At 35.7% G+C, this 18,510-nt stretch overlaps 1 protein-coding gene across 1 annotated transcript in view; it reads right to left on the bottom strand.

Moving 5' to 3' along the window:
* LOC5579662 (elongation of very long chain fatty acids protein 4) overlaps window positions 1-17,843 on the bottom strand; it is a 31,559-nt gene extending 13,716 nt beyond the window's left edge. The window contains exon 1 of the mRNA XM_001648086.2: window positions 17,162-17,843. The gene's annotated coding sequence lies outside the window, so the exon portion shown is untranslated. The remainder of the gene's footprint in view (window positions 1-17,161) is intronic.
* Between the last annotated feature and the right edge of the window lie 667 nt (window positions 17,844-18,510).

The following is an 18,510-nucleotide window of genomic DNA, read 5'->3' as shown; positions in this document are numbered from 1 at the left end:
AGAAACTCCTTCAAAATATAATTATTAATATCTTCAGGAACTTTTATGGCAATTGCTTCACTTATATCTTAAAAGATCTCACAGGAATTTTGGTAAACGCATTAGAAAAATTGCGTTGAATAAAAAACTTTAAGGAACTTTAAGAGGAAATCGTGAAACCAGGTTTAAAGCAATTTAGGTAGAAATTTTTAGAAGAATCATTGGTTTTCAAATAAATTTTTTTTAAATAGTTTTTGAATAAATCCTTGACAGAATTCAATGTAAAAACTTCTGGCAGTAATTTTAAGAAATTCGTGGAAAATTACAAGCAGGAGTCTTTTAATAAGTTGCAGATAAATATCTGACGAGCATTAAAAAAATCGTAGATATGCATAACCAAGTATTTTAAAAACACAACAAATTTGGTTGTGTACACGCCATTTGAAGTTTATAAGGAAATTACTAAGGAAAAGGCAAACATTTTGTGTTCAGTCCTATAACTGCTCGTAATGATAATCTATGGAAAAGTGAACAAACTATTCTCATGTGGGGCTCTGCACTGTTTTGGTTTTGCATGGGATTTTGACGTTTACTGGCCTTGCTATTTACAAATTTTGTGAAGGGGTGAAAGAGAGAGAAAGATTTTTGTGCAGAGCCCCATAGTGGTTTTCACGCCCGATGGTATGGGTGCCCTAGTGTAGATGTAGTTGTGAACCTTAGAGGAAAACAATATGCACTCTGTCTCGAAAAACACCCAGAATCCGTGTATAAATTTTTCAAATTGGGTAATATTTCCATATGCATTTTGATGAGTCTAGAAAGCGTGTGCAAGTTTCTTTGAGGAAAACATAAACAAACTGTGTATGACGAGCGTATGCTAGTCTACGTGTGTTCAAATGTCACTAAGCTCTATAGTAGCCTGGATTACTTTGATCTATTCTACCTGCCAGGAGCACCACTGGTGCCTGCCGAGCAGGCAAAATGCATACCCACTTTATGATTATGAACAGCAATTTATCCTGACATCCCATCGAAATGTGGTCTTCGGCAAAGTTGTACCTAAAGGATTTTACATGAATAGAGTTTGTTCACTTTTCGATATAATATTATGACGACGACGTAGAGGGCGGAACACAAAAGTTTGGCGTTTTCCATAGTAATCTCCTTATTAACTTCGAATGGCGTGTGCACAGTCAAATTTCTTCCGAATCACTTCAAACTTTAAGAGGATGCTATTTACCATAATAAAAATCGTTTAAGCATAGGGGAGTCAAAATTTCAAAATTTGCATCACTCTAATGCTCACTTATAACGTAAAAAGTTATAGTGACGACTTCCTTCGGATAGGAAGTCTAAACTAGCTCAGGGCTAAAAATCTCGTTAATAAAGATAAAAAAAATGATTCTTTGTGGAATTCCTAAAAAATCGAAACACAAAAGTCGATAACTTTAACTGCATTGAAGAGAAAATACGAGAAACGAATCATAAAAAAACGACTGAAGAGAGTCTGCGAGTCTGCTTATTGCAGTACAAAAAATTTGCAGGTAGGTAGAAGAAGAAAATCTGGATTAGGGTAGGTGTACCAGTTATGGAGATTATGGTTCCTTATTTCGCCATACGTGATAATTCAATTGTTATCAAAGTTTTTTTTTGCTTTATTATAGAGACGTTTAGACCTGAGCTGGTTCGTCTCTGTATTATCAATGTTTTAATAACTTGGTTTGTTTAAGTAGTTCGATATCAAATGTATCTTGATGTTGAAACATTCAAAAAAATGTGAAAAGGTCTCCACAATTTACAGATGGAACAAAGTTAGTAGCTATAGAGCTTAGTGACATTTGAACACACGTAGACTAGCATACGATCGTCATACACAGCTTCTTTAAGTTTTCCTCAAAGAAACTTGCACGTGCTCGACTCATCAAAATGTATATGGAAATATTACCCAATATGAAAAATTTATCGGATCGGATTCTGGGTGTTTTTCGAGACAGAGTGCATATTGTTTTCCTCTAAGGTTCACAACTACATCTACACTAGGGCACCCATACCATCGGGCGTGAAAACCACTATAGCCATAACACACTTGTACACTTTTTTAAATGAAAACTTTTGTTTCACTACGAAATAGCTTAGAGGCGATACAATTTTTCTCGAGTTGAGTCGATATTCATTTCGTTCAATAACGCTATTTTCATGAACCATACGACCATATGATAGATTTTCGTGATTAATCAATCACGATTTTTTTTGTATTTTTGCGTTCGTCTTCCACGAACACTATTCGCATTGGGTGAAAGTAATTTGGTATTACAAAACTGAAAGTTACGAAATCATCCATTGTTCGGTTTTGTAACAACATTTCTTTCGTATATTTACGAACCCGTTTCGTCAAATGCACTTAAACTTTAAAAACTCATACTGTATTCATGACAGCTTTGTTCATAGTGTTTGAATGTGTAGGGTAACGGTCGTATTTTGGACCCTTTATGGAAGTGATTTTAGTTTTTTGTCCCAAATAATTAATTGCATAGCGTAACCAAGTCAAAGAACATGTCAGAATGTAGATAAAAACTTCCTCTACGAGATAAAAATGTCCCGACGGTCATGTAGGACAAGAAAAACGTCGAAAATAATTGAATTGTGAAGCACTGTTTAACATTATTTTGGACACACCAATGCATTTTGGACCTTCGAGGTATATATTTTGGACCCCCGGCATTTTTTATCGCTTGACGACAAAGTCCATGACACTGGTTGTATAATATGCTTGTCCATAGTCTCATCAATCGATTGACAATGGAAAACCGAAGAAATTATACGCTTTTAGTCTTGAAATTTGAAAAACGTTTTTGTTTACATTGTGATATCTTTCCGGATATCAACTGCTCGAGTCTACTGTTGAATAAAATCTGTCTTTATTTCAATCTTCAAGTTTACAAATCACTTAATTCTACATACATAGATTTGTTCTCTACACAATGCTTATCCTAGTGGGAGGTGCTTGGAGTTACTTTTCATTTAGGCAAACCAATCAGGGATCAATAAGAGGTTTGCAACAAGGATAGAATAATGAAGAAGGAAAGAGAGAGAGAGAGAGAGTAAAAGCGAATAAGGCATCAACGCTTGTTGCGTGATGCACTTGGCAGCAGTCTAAGTCATTTATGTGTATGCAAGTATTATTGCCTGGGAACGGAGTGCTATGCTGAAGGAGTCGAGTTACGGTTCATGTGGGTTTTGCATTTGAAGTGATTTCTGAAGTGCCAATGACATGGGTCATTGCTATGTGACATTTGAGAATACATGACAACGACGTGGGTCGTCGTTCTATGTTATTTGAGTATGAGTATAAGCTATAAATTATTTTAGGGTGCTGATTGTCGTTTTGTAACCAAGCAACAATTAGCTGATTATATGAAAGTTGTACGTTTTTGTCAAGTCGGGTTCTGTGACTGTGGGAAAGTTACAATCACAGAACATGTGGTGAAGAAGTCAGGTGATTTATGATATGATGTAACTAAATACTCTACATCTTCCCCCTTTTGGAGAATGATGTAATAAAAATGGAATCATTCGTTATGACCTATCCTCCAAGTACCTCATCTAGAATGTTAATTATGTTTTCTTTAATTGCTATCATTTATTTAGATTTTTATTGTTCTATTTTTATGGACTATTGTTTCTTTATGAGTGTTGTTATGTTTTACTGTACAATTTGGATCTGCTATTTTGGTTACTGTGAATGGTCCTATGTAAAACGGGTCAAGTTTTTTCCGATTTTCGTTTGTCAGATATACTAAATCTCCTATGTTTAAATCGATTTTATTGATGTTTTGATTGCACACATTTTTACGTTTTTCTTTTTGGAAAATTAATTTGTTTCTAGCATTTGAGTTTGATGTTTGTAGTTTATAGCGTAATTCTTGATAATATTGATCTGGATTATAAACTGGATTAATCATTGATTGGTTATCTTGCAAGTCATGCGGTAGTGTAGCTTTTCGTCCAAAAACAAGTTCGTATGGTGTGTAGCCATGTTCAATATTTGGTGTGGTATTGTAAGAGAAGGCAAAAAATTTTGTCCAATCATCCCAGTCCGAATTGTGAGTATTGGTGAAGGATCTCAGATACTCATTGAGACATCTGTGGTTCCTTTCCAAAGCTCCGATTGTCTGTGGATGATAGGCTGTTGCAAATGTTTGCTTTATTTCTAATAATTTACAAATCTGTTCAAAAACATCATTATTGAATTCAGTGCCTTGATCGGAATTTAATTGAAGAAAATTTCCATAAATCAAGATAAAATTTTCCACTAATGCTCTTGCCATTACAGAAGCTTCTTTTGTTGGTACTGGTGCAAGTACAATGTATTTCGTTAAATTACATTGTATAGTTAGAATGTATCTATTTCTATTGTTTGTAATGCCGAATGGTCCTGCGGTATCAATTGAAATTGTTTCGAATGGTTTAAAAGGGGTTGAAGTTACGATAACAGGCTCTTTAGTATGTCTGTTCACTTTGTTAATTTTACACTTTTCGCAATTTTTAACAAAATTGCTTATTTCTAATTTCATGTTTTTCCATGTAAATTTTTCTCTTAATTTTAAATAAAGTTTATGTTGACCAATATGACCTCCCGTAGGTGTCATATGGTTATTAACTAAAATTTCATTAATTTTATCAACATTCTGTATAAATGTCGGTGGATTATACAGTACCAGCTGGTAATTGGAAATGGCTCTATTTGCGATTTCCTTAACAGTTTCGCTAGCGAATGATTTGAATAGCTCATCTTGCAAAGAGATGGCGACCATGGTTCTTTTATAATGATTCAGTAATTTTCCAAGTTCTAAAAGTGCAAGCTCTAATGCTTGACTTCCATTTGTGTTTTCGTCATATAGTTGAATCGTAATCGTTTGAAGCATCTTATTGTAGTTATTATTAAATAATTTAACTTTCAGTTGGTTGTGGTGCACTTCACACCCAACTTTCAGATATTTTCTAACTTCCGATGGATTCTCAGTTTGCCAAGCCGTGAGGTGATCAGTCTCACTGTCTGCTAACTGCGAATCATCGAATTTAGTTGTATCGTTTATTTTTTTTCTATTCATTGCTCTAGTGTTAACCACTAGAACAGATAAAGATTTAAGGTCATCCGAGTTCAATGGGATACGCGACAATGCATCTGCGCAAACATTAGATTTTCCAGCAAGAAATTCAATGTTAAAATTATATTCTTCCAAATCAAGCCTCATCAACGTTAATTTCGATGTTGGCTTTTTCATGTTAAATAAATATACTAATGGTCTGTGATCCGTTTTAATTGTGAATCTTCGGCCATATAAATACGATTTAAAATAATTAACAGCCCAATGAATTGCTGCTAATTCTTTTTCAATGGTAGGCTTATTGCGTTCGCCTTGCGTAAAGCTTCTACTCGCAAAAGCTATTGGGAAATCTCCTTCAGTATAACGCTGAGAAAGAACTGCTCCACATGCATAGTTTGATGCATCTGTGGTTAAAATAAATTCCCGTGAAAAATCAGGGTATCTCAGAATATATGGTTCCATCAAGGTTTGTTTTAATTGTTGAAAACTTTGTTCCTGACTATCTGTCCATTGAAACTGCACTCCTTTTTTAAGCAATGCATTTAATGGTCGAGCTATATCCGCAAAATTTGGTACGAATTTTCGGTAGTAGTTGCAAAATGCAACAAATCTACGTACTTCGTCAACATTGTTAGGTTTGGGATAGTTTTTCAAGGCTTCAAACTTAGAATCGTCTGGAAGGATGCCTCTATCCGTTACCTTGTGACCAAGAAATGTCACTTCATTTAAGAAAAATTTGCATTTTGCAGGATTTAATTTGAGGTTATAATGCCTCAAACGCTCAAACACCGTAGTTAAATTTTGAAAATGATGATTTTCCGAGCAGCCGATGACGATTATATCATCGATATAAATGAATGCACATTCAGGATTTAATCCTGCCATAGCAATAGTCATCATTCGCTGAAAACTATTGGGTGATATGTTTAAACCGAAGGGCAATCTTTTAAAATGAAAATGACCATTAGGGGCTGAAAAGGCTGTGTACTTTCTAGACTCTTGGTCTAATGGTATCTGGTGAAAACCAGACATTAGATCAAGCGTACTGAAGTACTTTGCTCTCCCTAATTGATCTAAAATTATGTCAATACGTGGCAAAGGAAATTTGTCTGCCAAAACTTTTTTATTTAATTGTCGGAAGTCGACAACTAATCTCCATTTTTTTGAATTATTGCCAGCTTTCTTTGGTACCAAGAGAATTGGCGAATTGTACGGAGAAACTGATGGTTCGATTATATCATCGTCCAAAAGTTTTTGAATTTGTTTTGCCATTTCATCTCCTTGCGAGTGAATGGTTTTGTAATTTGGAATATAGACTGGTACCTGGTCATTTAGAAGAATATTTTGAGAATAAAAATTATTGTGAGATAACTTTTCGTTCTCTAAGCTGAAAATATCTGAATATTTTCCAATCAACTTTTTTAACGAGGAGTGAACATATGAAGGAATTTCGTTAAAATTGATTTTCGAAAAAATGTTTTGTATCCTTTCCTTTTTCATAGCTAAATTTTCCGTAGGTTTATTGACTCTAACATAATCGTGTAAAGGTTCACATATAGGATGAAAATTTGAGATTGCGACCTGTGACTGCGTTGTATTAACAAATTTTATATACGGTGAGTTTGATGATACAATAGTGTTTCCACAAAAAACTCCTGGAAGTATTTCTTGTGAGAGCACGATTGAATCCTCGGTCACACTAAAATTTGGTAATCTTCTAATCACCTCGCATCTTGGTGGTAAAATTATACTATTATTAATACTATCTTCAATAGGTATGCATATTGAATGATTTTGAAAATTAAAATTTAAAAGCCAATTATCATAGTCGATGGTGCACCTGAACTTGACTAAGAAGTCACGCCCAAGTATACCATCTGTGGGTATAGGGAAATTTTCACTAACTAACTGAAAAGAGTGAACTAATTTAAGGTTATTGTCGAATGTTACAGAAGTTTGAGCTTCGGCAATAGTTTCCGTCACTCCTTCCGTAACACCTGTTATTCTAAGTTTCTTGTTAAAATCTACTATTTGCATTGCGGGAACTTTTGTAACTTTAAACAGAGATACATCAGCTCCGCTATCTACAATAAATGTACACTTACTGTTTGTCATTTCAACATATAAGGTTACGAAATTTACAGCATTTAAATTTATCGAATGAATTGTTGTTGAGGGGATGGACCCTGGTTCGCCTGGCCTAAAAAATTTACATTTTGAGGTTGCCCTGCTGTCGGAATCGGAATTTGTTGAGGTAGGTTTCGCATACGTGGCATGTTTTGTGGCATAGGATGAATTTGTTCAGCATTTGTTACAAACATTTGTCGAGGTCGTTGGTCTCGCCGACCGCCTCGATTAAACCCGTAATTTTGAGGGGTTCGATTTAAAAAATGCCCTTGATACCTGTGATAAGTATGCCTTCCTCTTTGTGCATTTTGGTTCCTTTCACGTCGGCCCCGATTATTTCTGGTATGATTATTATGCTTATGTGTACCATAAGTCATAATTTGTGAAGAGTTCTGTTGATTGGCTGCTGTTGGAGTAGCGTTTTCTTGTACTTTCTGCACAGCTTCATTGATATTGGAGAAGGTGCCGGCTTTTAAGATAATTTTTGTTTCATAGCTGGTGGTGCCATTAATTAAGGCATCTACTCCAGCTTTCGTGGCCATGGTCTTAGCCACCCCATCCGGGATGCCTTGACCAACGTAAATGCTTTTCAACTTGTTGGTTAGTTTGTCTATTTCGTCACAAAAATTATTTGTGTCCCCTTTTTGTTTTGTAGTTTTTAATTTTGCGATTATGTTTGCAGGTGTAATTTGTTCTGCGCATCTTTGTTTGACATCATCGATAAGAGCATCGATTGTGTTAAGATTTTCCGCCAAGCCTAATCTGGCTTTTCCAGTCAGTCTGGTTTTTAAAAATCTTACTGCTGTTGCCACTTGATCAGCAGCAACATAATCCTTCAATAAATTCGCCGAATCCACGTAGGCGTCTAGATTTTCAGACGTTCCATCGTACACTTGTACGATGGAAGTTGCCGTTTTTATGTCGAATGGCATTGTTGTTACGTTTCTAGCTATACACTTTTTCAGTAAATTGTTAAATATTACGGCGTAGACCACCGACTTGCAAGATACCGATTTTTTATAATGCTTTAACTTTGTATTTAACAAAATAAGGGTTTCGTCAAATTCTTGACGAGCTGCTTTAATCAGAAAATTAAAATGTGAGCTTCCGATACGCGCCTCATTTTCTAAGAGAAGGTCCGTAATATTTTTATATATTAACTTTACATTTCGTAATTTTTCATCGAGTGTGAATTTCAAATATTTTCGAAATGGAGCCTTTTTCAAGTTTGTTTTAATTTTGTGAATTTGTCCTATTAGAAGCTCGATTTCACTTTCACCATTATTCATTAGAAAAAATAATATTTGTTCGACGATCAAAGCATTACTTCTAAGTATTATTTTCCACTGGTAAAAAAAAACACATCCGTTGATTTGTTTACGTTACCTTATAAAATTGTATACGGTTATATCGTAGCTTCCCGGTTGTCGCTCGATATACGATCCTCGGCGTCTCGTTGCATCACATCGTTGTTGTTGTTGTTTGTGTTGGCGCTGAGCCCATGCGCTTTCTAATCCCGCCGGTCGACTCCTGTCGACCGTGGTCTCGCCTGCAGTTGATTTGTTTGTTTGATTTTTGCACTTATTTGTGCTTTCACTTCATCACTATAAACGCCAACGGTGTATACTAACGGGTCACGAAACTGTTCTTATTCCACTTCGACGGTTTTTCATAATTGTTAGTATTTCACTTGCAGCTTACTCGAGTTCTTTTTCAGGCACTAAGCAGGGTTTTGCATGTTGGCTATTGATCTAGCAGCCTTCATTGCTTGCCTTTTGGTATGTAATTTGTACAGTTGGTAAAACATCACTGCTAACTGTAGACCGACTAATGCTAAAATGATGTTGAGTTTAAACTCGTGGTCGGCGTGATACTCTTCATGAATTGCAAGTTCATTCAGAATTTGGACTTGCGGGTCCCCTGAATTCTGAGCAGTTTTGGATTTATTATTCCCCATTGTGGGTACTCACTTCACAATTATTTTATAATTTAAACTTTTTCCACTTTTCAAGATTTTTCGCTTCAACTTGGCACTTTTTACAGTTTTAATTGACTATTGAATAAGTCTTCAGGCTCGGTTGCCTGTTCGCGGTCAGCCATGTGATATCTTTCCGGATATCAACTGCTCGAGTCTACTGTTGAATAAAATCTGTCTTTATTTCAATCTTCAAGTTTACAAATCACTTAATTCTACATACATAGATTTGTTCTCTACACAATGCTTATCCTAGTGGGAGGTGCTTGGAGTTACTTTTCATTTAGGCAAACCAATCAGGGATCAATAAGAGGTTTGCAACAAGGATAGAATAATGAAGAAGGAAAGAGAGAGAGAGAGAGAGTAAAAGCGAATAAGGCATCAACGCTTGTTGCGTGATGCACTTGGCAGCAGTCTAAGTCATTTATGTGTATGCAAGTATTATTGCCTGGGAACGGAGTGCTATGCTGAAGGAGTCGAGTTACGGTTCATGTGGGTTTTGCATTTGAAGTGATTTCTGAAGTGCCAATGACATGGGTCATTGCTATGTGACATTTGAGAATACATGACAACGACGTGGGTCGTCGTTCTATGTTATTTGAGTATGAGTATAAGCTATAAATTATTTTAGGGTGCTGATTGTCGTTTTGTAACCAAGCAACAATTAGCTGATTATATGAAAGTTGTACGTTTTTGTCAAGTCGGGTTCTGTGACTGTGGGAAAGTTACAATCACAGAACATGTGGTGAAGAAGTCAGGTGATTTATGATATGATGTAACTAAATACTCTTCAACATTTGAAAAATTTCTGACGGCTTCAATTTCTGTGTGCAACGTGTTGTAACGGTTGCGTGGATGAACCGATAAAATTAAATTAATTTCTGATAAAATAAACACATTTTCTTTGTAAAAACGGTTGGGGATGGTACACAAATTATGTCGCGCTAAATTTCAATTGTTTCGACCACCTCCCCCCCCCCTTTGTCACACTTTTTGTATGAGTCCTCCAAAATTTTTGTAAGGCTTGTCACGCTTGGCTTGACCCCCTCCCCCCTTAGAGCGTGACATAATTTGTGTACGACCCCTTGATGCAAGTGCGGAATACTCCTATCTTTCCAAATGGCATGCGAATTGTGTTGATCTTCCGATTTTGTCCGAAATTGCCCAGGGGATCCAAAATATATAGGGGTCCAAAATATATTGATTACCCTATTCTTAATACGAAATAAACGGCCAACAAATAGTCCCGTTTGACATTATTTCCGTTTTGACATTTTTTCAACATATTTTAACTTTGTGGATTTGTAGCTCTAAGAATTATCGACGGATTCTATAAAAAATCGGTAATTGTGATATTTGTGAACGTTTTTTCATTGATAACGTAAGCTCGAAAAAACATGCTATTCATATTTTTGGTATGCAGTATAAAAATTCAACTCTTTTTTCAAATGGAACTGTCAGTTACGAATGCTTTTTGTTTAAGCTGACACAAACGAACAATGGAATTACCATTTACTGCAATGACCAACTAGTTATGTACAAAAACATTAGTTCTGAATCTTACTGTTATGGGCCCTATTTTATAAGTCGAGTCGATCAAAAATAGCTCGGCTGAAGTCACTGTCGACCAAAACATTCGCTCGATACGGTTATGTCACTAGAGTTTTTCGACAGTTGTCACTCCATGTGACTGGATTACTATGGACCAATGCGCTAGTTCTTTATTTGACGTTTTAACAGGACCGTGTTATTTACGTGACCATGGAAACAAGTGAATTCGGCACCGCTCAAACGTCAAATTAGTGAATTCGTGCATTGGTCCATGCACGAGATCACTTATCTGACGTTTGAGCCGTGCCGAATTCACTCGTTACCATGGTCACATAAATAACACGGCTCCGCTCAAACGTCAAATAGTGAACTTGTGAATCGGTCCATAGGGCTCTGCACTGTTAAATTTTGTTCGGGATTTTGACGTTTACTTGCCTTGTTGTTTACAAATTTTATGTAAGAGTGAAAGAGAGAAAAAGATTTTTGTGCAGTGACCCATTGGTCCATGGGGCTCTGCACAAAAATCATTCTCTCTCTTTCACTCTTCCATGAAATTAGTAAACAAGGCCAGTAAACGTCAAAATCCCATACAAAATCAAAACAGTGCCTGACCTATGGGAGTCGATGGATGACTTCTGAAATATGCATGCCTACTGTGTTCGACAGAATTACATTAATCTTGTGAAAAATTCAAAAAATGTTCACATAGCAATGTTTTGTACCTTGTGAATATTTGTTCGGACTTTTTTGGAACTATTTCTTTTTCATTCCTGTTATTATTGATGTGATTCCAAACAAATGAAAAGTATATGTATGTATAAATGTTAAGTAAATATCAAGTGTTGAAGATACAAAACTGCTCATATTGATATTTATGCTGCAAATAAATCTTAAATGCGAGTATCCAATGTATCTGACGGTACAAAATGTTTAGTACAATATAACAATTGTTTGTTTAAACATGGAGATTTAATTTTATTACGAAGCTAGCTACATATATGCTACGAAACTGTTTCGTTACAAAATATAATTCTAATAGTAACACGATTGTTATACAAAACAAAATATAACTGCAGTACAATAGGATTAAATTGTCGAAAAATGTAATTATTTTTTATTCAAATATTTAAGAATAACATTTCACATGTTGTCTTAGAGTATGGGTTCGATTTCCGGTCGGCCCAGGCTATTTTCGGAATGGAAATTTCCTTGACCTCTCTGGTTATAGAGTATCGTCGCGCCTGACAATGCAAACGAATGCAATACGAATGCAAAAACGGCAAATGTGGCAAAGAAAGCTCTCAGTTAATATCTGCGAAGTGCACTTAAAATTCTAAGCTGAGAAGCAGGCTCTGCCCCAATGACTAAATGCCTAACAGAATAGAAGAAGGAGAAAATTATCCGAGACCACACATTTTTAAATGTTTCTAGTGTTTTGAAAAATCTTTGTTACCAGTCCAATTCTTAGATTTATTACATCGGATACCACAAACACATTTCACTTATCCATGATACTTTGAAATGGAACTTGTATTTTTATGACGTTTCCTGTGTTAATCACTTTAATAAACATTCAACTTATTTTGTATGCATAGATGCATGCATGCACTATAGGGTGCCAATGAAAATCGATTTTTCGAATTTCAAAAAAGGTAGTGCTCAAAAGTTTTGTCTCCTCGAAAAAAGTCCCCATGCAAAATTTGAGCTCAATCGGACTTCATTAAGTGGACCCCCAAAGCGGTCAAAGTTTGGCTTTTTTGACCCATGAAAAATCTCCAAAGGGGGGGGTACATGAAATTTCCGAAATCGAATTTTTTTTTTTGATGCCAGATGTCTTAGAAATGCATGAAACGTCGAGATCTGGTGTTATTTGGAAAATTTTTTTTTGAAAAAATCGACCTTTTGGGACTTAGTATTTTTTTGAGTTGGGGGAGTGAATTGAATTTGAAATGAACGATTTGAATTCAATTGCTTAGAAATTCAAGGCAATAGTATTGAAACATATCCTATATCATTGTTGGCCACTGAAAGCATATTATATGTGATATTTCATTAGGGTGGTTCATTTACTTTCCATTAGGGTGGTCCTTTTTGTTAAATAATAAAAAAATAAAAATAAAAAATAGAATTTTAATTGAATATTGAAGACAATAGTATTGGAACATCTCTCACATTATCGTAAGCCATTTTCTACATTTAAATTGTGGTATTTTATTAGGGTGGTTCACTTATTTTCCATTAAGGTGGGCCTTTCTGTCGAAAAATCATAATTTGAATGGGATATTAAAAACAATAGTATTTTATCACCTCTTTCATCATCGTAGGGCATTTCCTTCATTACATTCGTGATATTTTATTAGGGTGGCTCACTTTTTTCCATTGGTGTTTGCCGAAAATTAAAAAAAAATCAAGAAATTTTGAATTTGATCCTTTTTTTAGCACAATAGTATTTTAACACCTCTTTTATAATCGTAGGCCATTGTCTTCATTTTTGTTTTGAGAGGCTTTAAATTCCTCTGAATTCATGCGCCTCTAGTTCCATTTGGACACTGTTAACATATTTCATTAGGGAGTTTCTCTCATTTTCCATTAGGGTGCCTCATTTTTCGAATAGTTTGAAACTATGATTTCTCGCAAAAGTCTCGTTCACTTTCCTTAATTATGGTGTCATTGTAAAAATTTCAACCTTAATATCTACAGACCGAAAGATTATAGTGTGGACTACTACATAATATTTGCGTAATGTTCGACGAAAAATGTAAAGGTAACTTAGTTAACAACAAAAGAGTTTTCTAGAAAGCCTCTCATTGTTAGAAAGGTCCTTTTGAAAAGTTTTGCGTGAATTTCATTCGGAATGCAACACAGAGGAAATTTCGCAGGAAATTCTAAAGGAAATTCCGAAGGAAATTCCAGAGGAAATTCTAGAGAAAATTCTGAAGGAAATTCCAGAGAAAATTCGGAAGGAAATTTCAAAGAAAATCCCGAAAGAAAATCCCGAAAGAAATTCCAGAGGAAATTCCAAAGGAAATTTCAGAGATAATTTCGAAGAAAATTCTAGGGGAAATACGGAAGGAAATTCCAAAGGAAATTCCGAATGAAATTCCAGAGGAAGTTCCGAAGGAAATTCCAGAGGAAATTCAGAAGGAAATTCCAGAGGATATTCCGAAGGAAATTCCAGAGAAAATTCCGAAGGAAATTCCAGAGAAAATTCCAGAGAAAATTCCGAAGGAAATACCGAAGGGAATTCCAGAGGAAACGAAAATTGTAGAGGTACTTCCGAAGAAAATTCCGAAATAATTTCAAAGCTTCAAAAGAAATTCCAAATGAAATTCCGAATCAAATTTAGCATGAAGCTCCAAAAGGAATTCCGAAGGAAACTCCAGAAGAAATTCCGAAGCAAATGGCAAAGTAAATATCGATGAAAATAACTAAGGAATTTTCTATGGAATATCCGAAGCAAATTTGTAAGGAAATTCTCAAGAAAACTCTGTAGAAATTCCAAAGAAAATTGTAAAGGAAATTTTTAAGAATATTCCGCACTAAATTTCGAAGGTCCAAATGAAATCCCAAATGAAATTCCGAAGAAAGCTCCAAAGAAAATTTCAAAGTAAATTCCAATGCTTCGAAAGAAATTCCAAATAATATTTTGAATACAATTCTGAAGGAAGCTCCAAAGATAATTACACAGGAAATTCCGAAACAAACTCTAGTAGAAATTCGGAAGGAAACTCCAAAGAAAATTCCAAAGCAAATTTCAAAGGAAACTTAAAAAGAAACTCCGAAGAAAATTCCAATGAAAAGTTCAGAATGAAATTCCGAAGGACACTTCATAGGAAATTTCGAAGGAAATACCACAGAAAATTCAACAGGGCACTTCTAATGATACCGAAGAAAATTCCACAGGATATTCCGAAGCAAATTCAGGATAAATTTCCAATTTTGATGAAAATTCCGTAGAAAATTTCAAAGGAAATTTCGTAGAAAAGTCCAATAAAAAACTTTAAAAGGAATTTCGAAGGAAATTCCGATTAAAATTCCAAACGAAATTCCAAAGAAAATTCCGTTGAAAACTCCAACGAAAAAATCCATATGAAATTCCGACGAAATTTCTATAAGGAACTTTGTTACATCTTTGAAGAATAAACGAGAACTGATTGTTAAAACTGGAATTGCCTACGTTGTCACAACCGAATCGCGTGTACTATAGCAAGCAGAAGGCAACGTACTTTTGGTTCGGGAATGAAGGAGCCCAAGGCTGAGAATCTATTTTGAAAATATAAACTAAACACTTCATCGTCGCCCATCAAGCTATTGTCATAATTTGAATACGTCAAAAATTATTTCATTCCTTTTTTATCTGTATTTTGAATATGGCAGTTAGAGTTGTGCTTCACTGAATTCACTGATTATTGTTATTGGAACGTTTTATTTTAACTATTCAAAAGAAAACCTTAATGAAAATATCTTAACGAAGAGTTGCATGCCAATGAAGAATCATGATTCAAAACTATACAAACAAAGTTGATTTTTTAGATCTGTTGAGAATATTTTTTTTTTTAATTTACAAATTAAATGATCACCCTTATGCAAAACTGAAGACAATAGCCCCAATGAAATATCACATATTATATGTTTACAGTGGCCTACGATGACATAGGAGTTGTTTAATTACTCTTATATTTTCTATTCCATTCAAATTCTCAATTTTTTTAAAGGACCACCGTAATGGAATATAAGTGAGACACCCTAATAAAATATCACGAATGTAATGAAGGAAATGCCCTACGATGATGAAAGAGGTGATAAAATACTATTGTTTTTAATATCCCATTCAGATTATGATTTTTCGACAGAAAGGCCCACCCTAATGGAAAATAAGTGAACCACCCTAATAAAATACCACATATTAAATGTAGAAAATGGCTTACGATAATGTGAGAGATGTTCCAATACTATTGTCTTCAATATTCAATTAAAATTCTATTTTTTATTTTTTTTTATTTTTTAACAAAAAGGACCACCCTAATGGAAAGTAAATGAACCACCCTAATGAAATATCACATATAATATGATTTCAGTGGCCAACAATGATATAGTATATGTTTCAATACTATTGCCTTGAATTTCTAAGCAATTGAATTCAAATCGTTCATTTCAAATTCAATTCACTCCCCCAACTCAAAAAATTACTAAGTCCCAAAAGGTCGATTTTTTCAAAAAAAATTTTTTCCAAATAACACCAGATCTCGACGTTTCATGCATTTCTAAGACATCTGGCATCAAAAAAAAAATTTCGATTTCGGAAATTCCATGTACCCCCCCCTTTGGAGATTTTTCATGGGTCAAAAAAGCCAAACTTTGACCGCTTTGGGGGTCTTAATGAAGTCCGATTGAGCTCAAATTTTGCATGGGGACTTTTTTCGAGGAGACAAAACTTTTGAGCACTACCTTTTTTTGAAATTCGATGGCAAAATTTTTCCCATACATTCCATTGGCACCCTAATGCACTACCCATCACAGATGTGGAATCACGTATTGTAAAACTCGAACTAAATATTGCAGCACATGGGAAAGTTTAGTTTCACCTAAAATAAGTTTAATTTCGGGATCTTGAGATGCCAGATCAATGTGGTTTTCGGAGTCATCCTTTAAATTACATACTAGAGCCACTATGATATTTTACTTTTGTTCGAAAATCATGTATTACTACTGAGTATTGTAACGATTTCATACAAAACTTTGTTTAGATGTTCACTCCTTTACTCGCTTTCAATTGTTCGCACCTTCTTCTTCTTCTTTCTGTCGTTACGTCCCAACTGGGACAAAGCCTGCTTCTCAGATAAGTGTTCTTATGAGCACTTCCACAGTTATTAACTGAGAGCTTTCGTTGCCGATGGACCATTTTTGCATGTGTATATCGTGTGGCAGGTAAGAAGATACTCTATGCCCTGGGAATCGAGAAAATTTCCTTTACGAAAAGATCCTCGACTAGCGGGATTCGAACCCACGACCCTCAGCATGGTCATGCTGAATAGCCGGCGTTTACCGCTACGGCTATCTGGCCCCCCTGGCTTAAATAAAAATCCACAAGTTATTCCCCGATTTTTCATTCATGTGCCAGTGTTGTGTGATTTATTCACATGGTTGTTGAAATGTGCAATTTCAGCGCTAAATTACTTAACCCAAAAGAGCGCTAGATCCCGAACTTTTTATTTATGTGTCAACTATCCGGTCTCCTCGTTACAGTTTTTGTAGGGAAACTAAAATTTTCTGCACTTGGAATCAGAATTGAACATTTATTTCTTAACTGATATATGTCAGAACAGAATTGTGACACAATTCGACTCCATTTTTAATAAGTCAACGACACGCGATGCACTTAAAAATTTCGCCCATACTGCGAAATTCAATCCTGACTCACCTGTTGTCGGCCGCAGCTTTTCAATGTTCCACGTTCTTGCTTTCCGTTGAGCGCTCGGCTCTAGCACATGATAGGCGGCAGATTCACTTTTCACTCAAGGTTTTGACCGTCACTGAAATCCAAACAAGCCAATACGTAATCCACTTAGTTTCACTTACGCTGTGGCATTTCCCTGTTTACTATACAATATCTGACCAAAAAGTTGAAGGAGGTACACCACGCCACCCGAAAATATCCGTTTGCTTTTCAGGGCAACACCACCGGTTTCAAAAAAGGTGACGACGAACCCGTTGGTCAATATTTGTTCTTGCTTTCCCAACGCTCTAGACGGCAACAACAGACGGTTTAAGGCCCCCCAACGGCTCGGAATAACGATGAATGACTGCTCGTGTGTACACTGGGTCCAAGATTTGTTGATTGTTGCACTTAAAAACTGTTTGTGTTGACACTATTAGTATGAGGTTTTCGTTCGAGACAAAAAAGTATTGCAATTTTTCGACTGGTTGAGTATATCACCAAAAGCTTTTGTTTTGTCTCAAAATATCATCGAAAAAACTCCTAAGATATTGCCCACAATGGTTCTGGCAGTGGCGAAGAACTTTGAGGAGAACCCGATCCAGGACGAACTCCGCGTGGCGCGCTCTTAAACGGACAGCCGGACAATGATGGCGTGAAACTCGGACGCGAATGGAAAAAGCAAAACCCGCGCGCGGTTTCCCATGGCGTTGCATATTTGCTATAGCATTTTTCTCCCTCGCGAGTGAGCTGGCGCGAATCGCTGGCGAAGCCGTGCTGGGCTGGGGGCAGATTCAGCTTCAGGCTTGGGTGGGTTGAACAGTACTTTATAATCAGCCCGCTGAGGATGGAGAACCTTGTAGGGAATTGATTTTTGAAGGCTAACGCTTGATGAGAAGAAGTTGAACTAATTTATGGTTTGATATGCGTTTGGACTTTTAATTAAATACGAGGAAGCTTGTTAGAATTAATCCTTCAAATTTGACATACACTCTACATAGTGTTCTGTTCAGTTTGTATGTTTTTTTGGACCCCTTATGTAATGCAGTTCAAAACTGTTTGACTCAGTAGCGTAGCTAGGAATTGTGGTGTGTGCGGTCAGCATCGGGCCTCGGGTCAAAGGAGCTCCAAAATAATGGCGAAAATATCTCAAATGAGCAGGAATTTATTTTTTACAAAGAAAAATGTGTTCAGACAGGGAAGGTTTGGAAGGGACCTGAATTGGTAATGGTATAGCAATGTAGGTAATGTTGGCCCCTATAGCATTTAGTGTATATGTAGATAAGTATAGCGTTTTTTAACGTTATAAAGCATTGGATTTTAGAAAAACATCG

The sequence above is a fragment of the Aedes aegypti genome, chromosome 3 (genome assembly GCF_002204515.2).
Source record: "Aedes aegypti strain LVP_AGWG chromosome 3, AaegL5.0 Primary Assembly, whole genome shotgun sequence".
In the NCBI taxonomy this organism is placed as follows: domain Eukaryota; kingdom Metazoa; phylum Arthropoda; class Insecta; order Diptera; family Culicidae; genus Aedes; species Aedes aegypti.
This window is presented reverse-complemented; position numbering and strand designations above follow the sequence as displayed.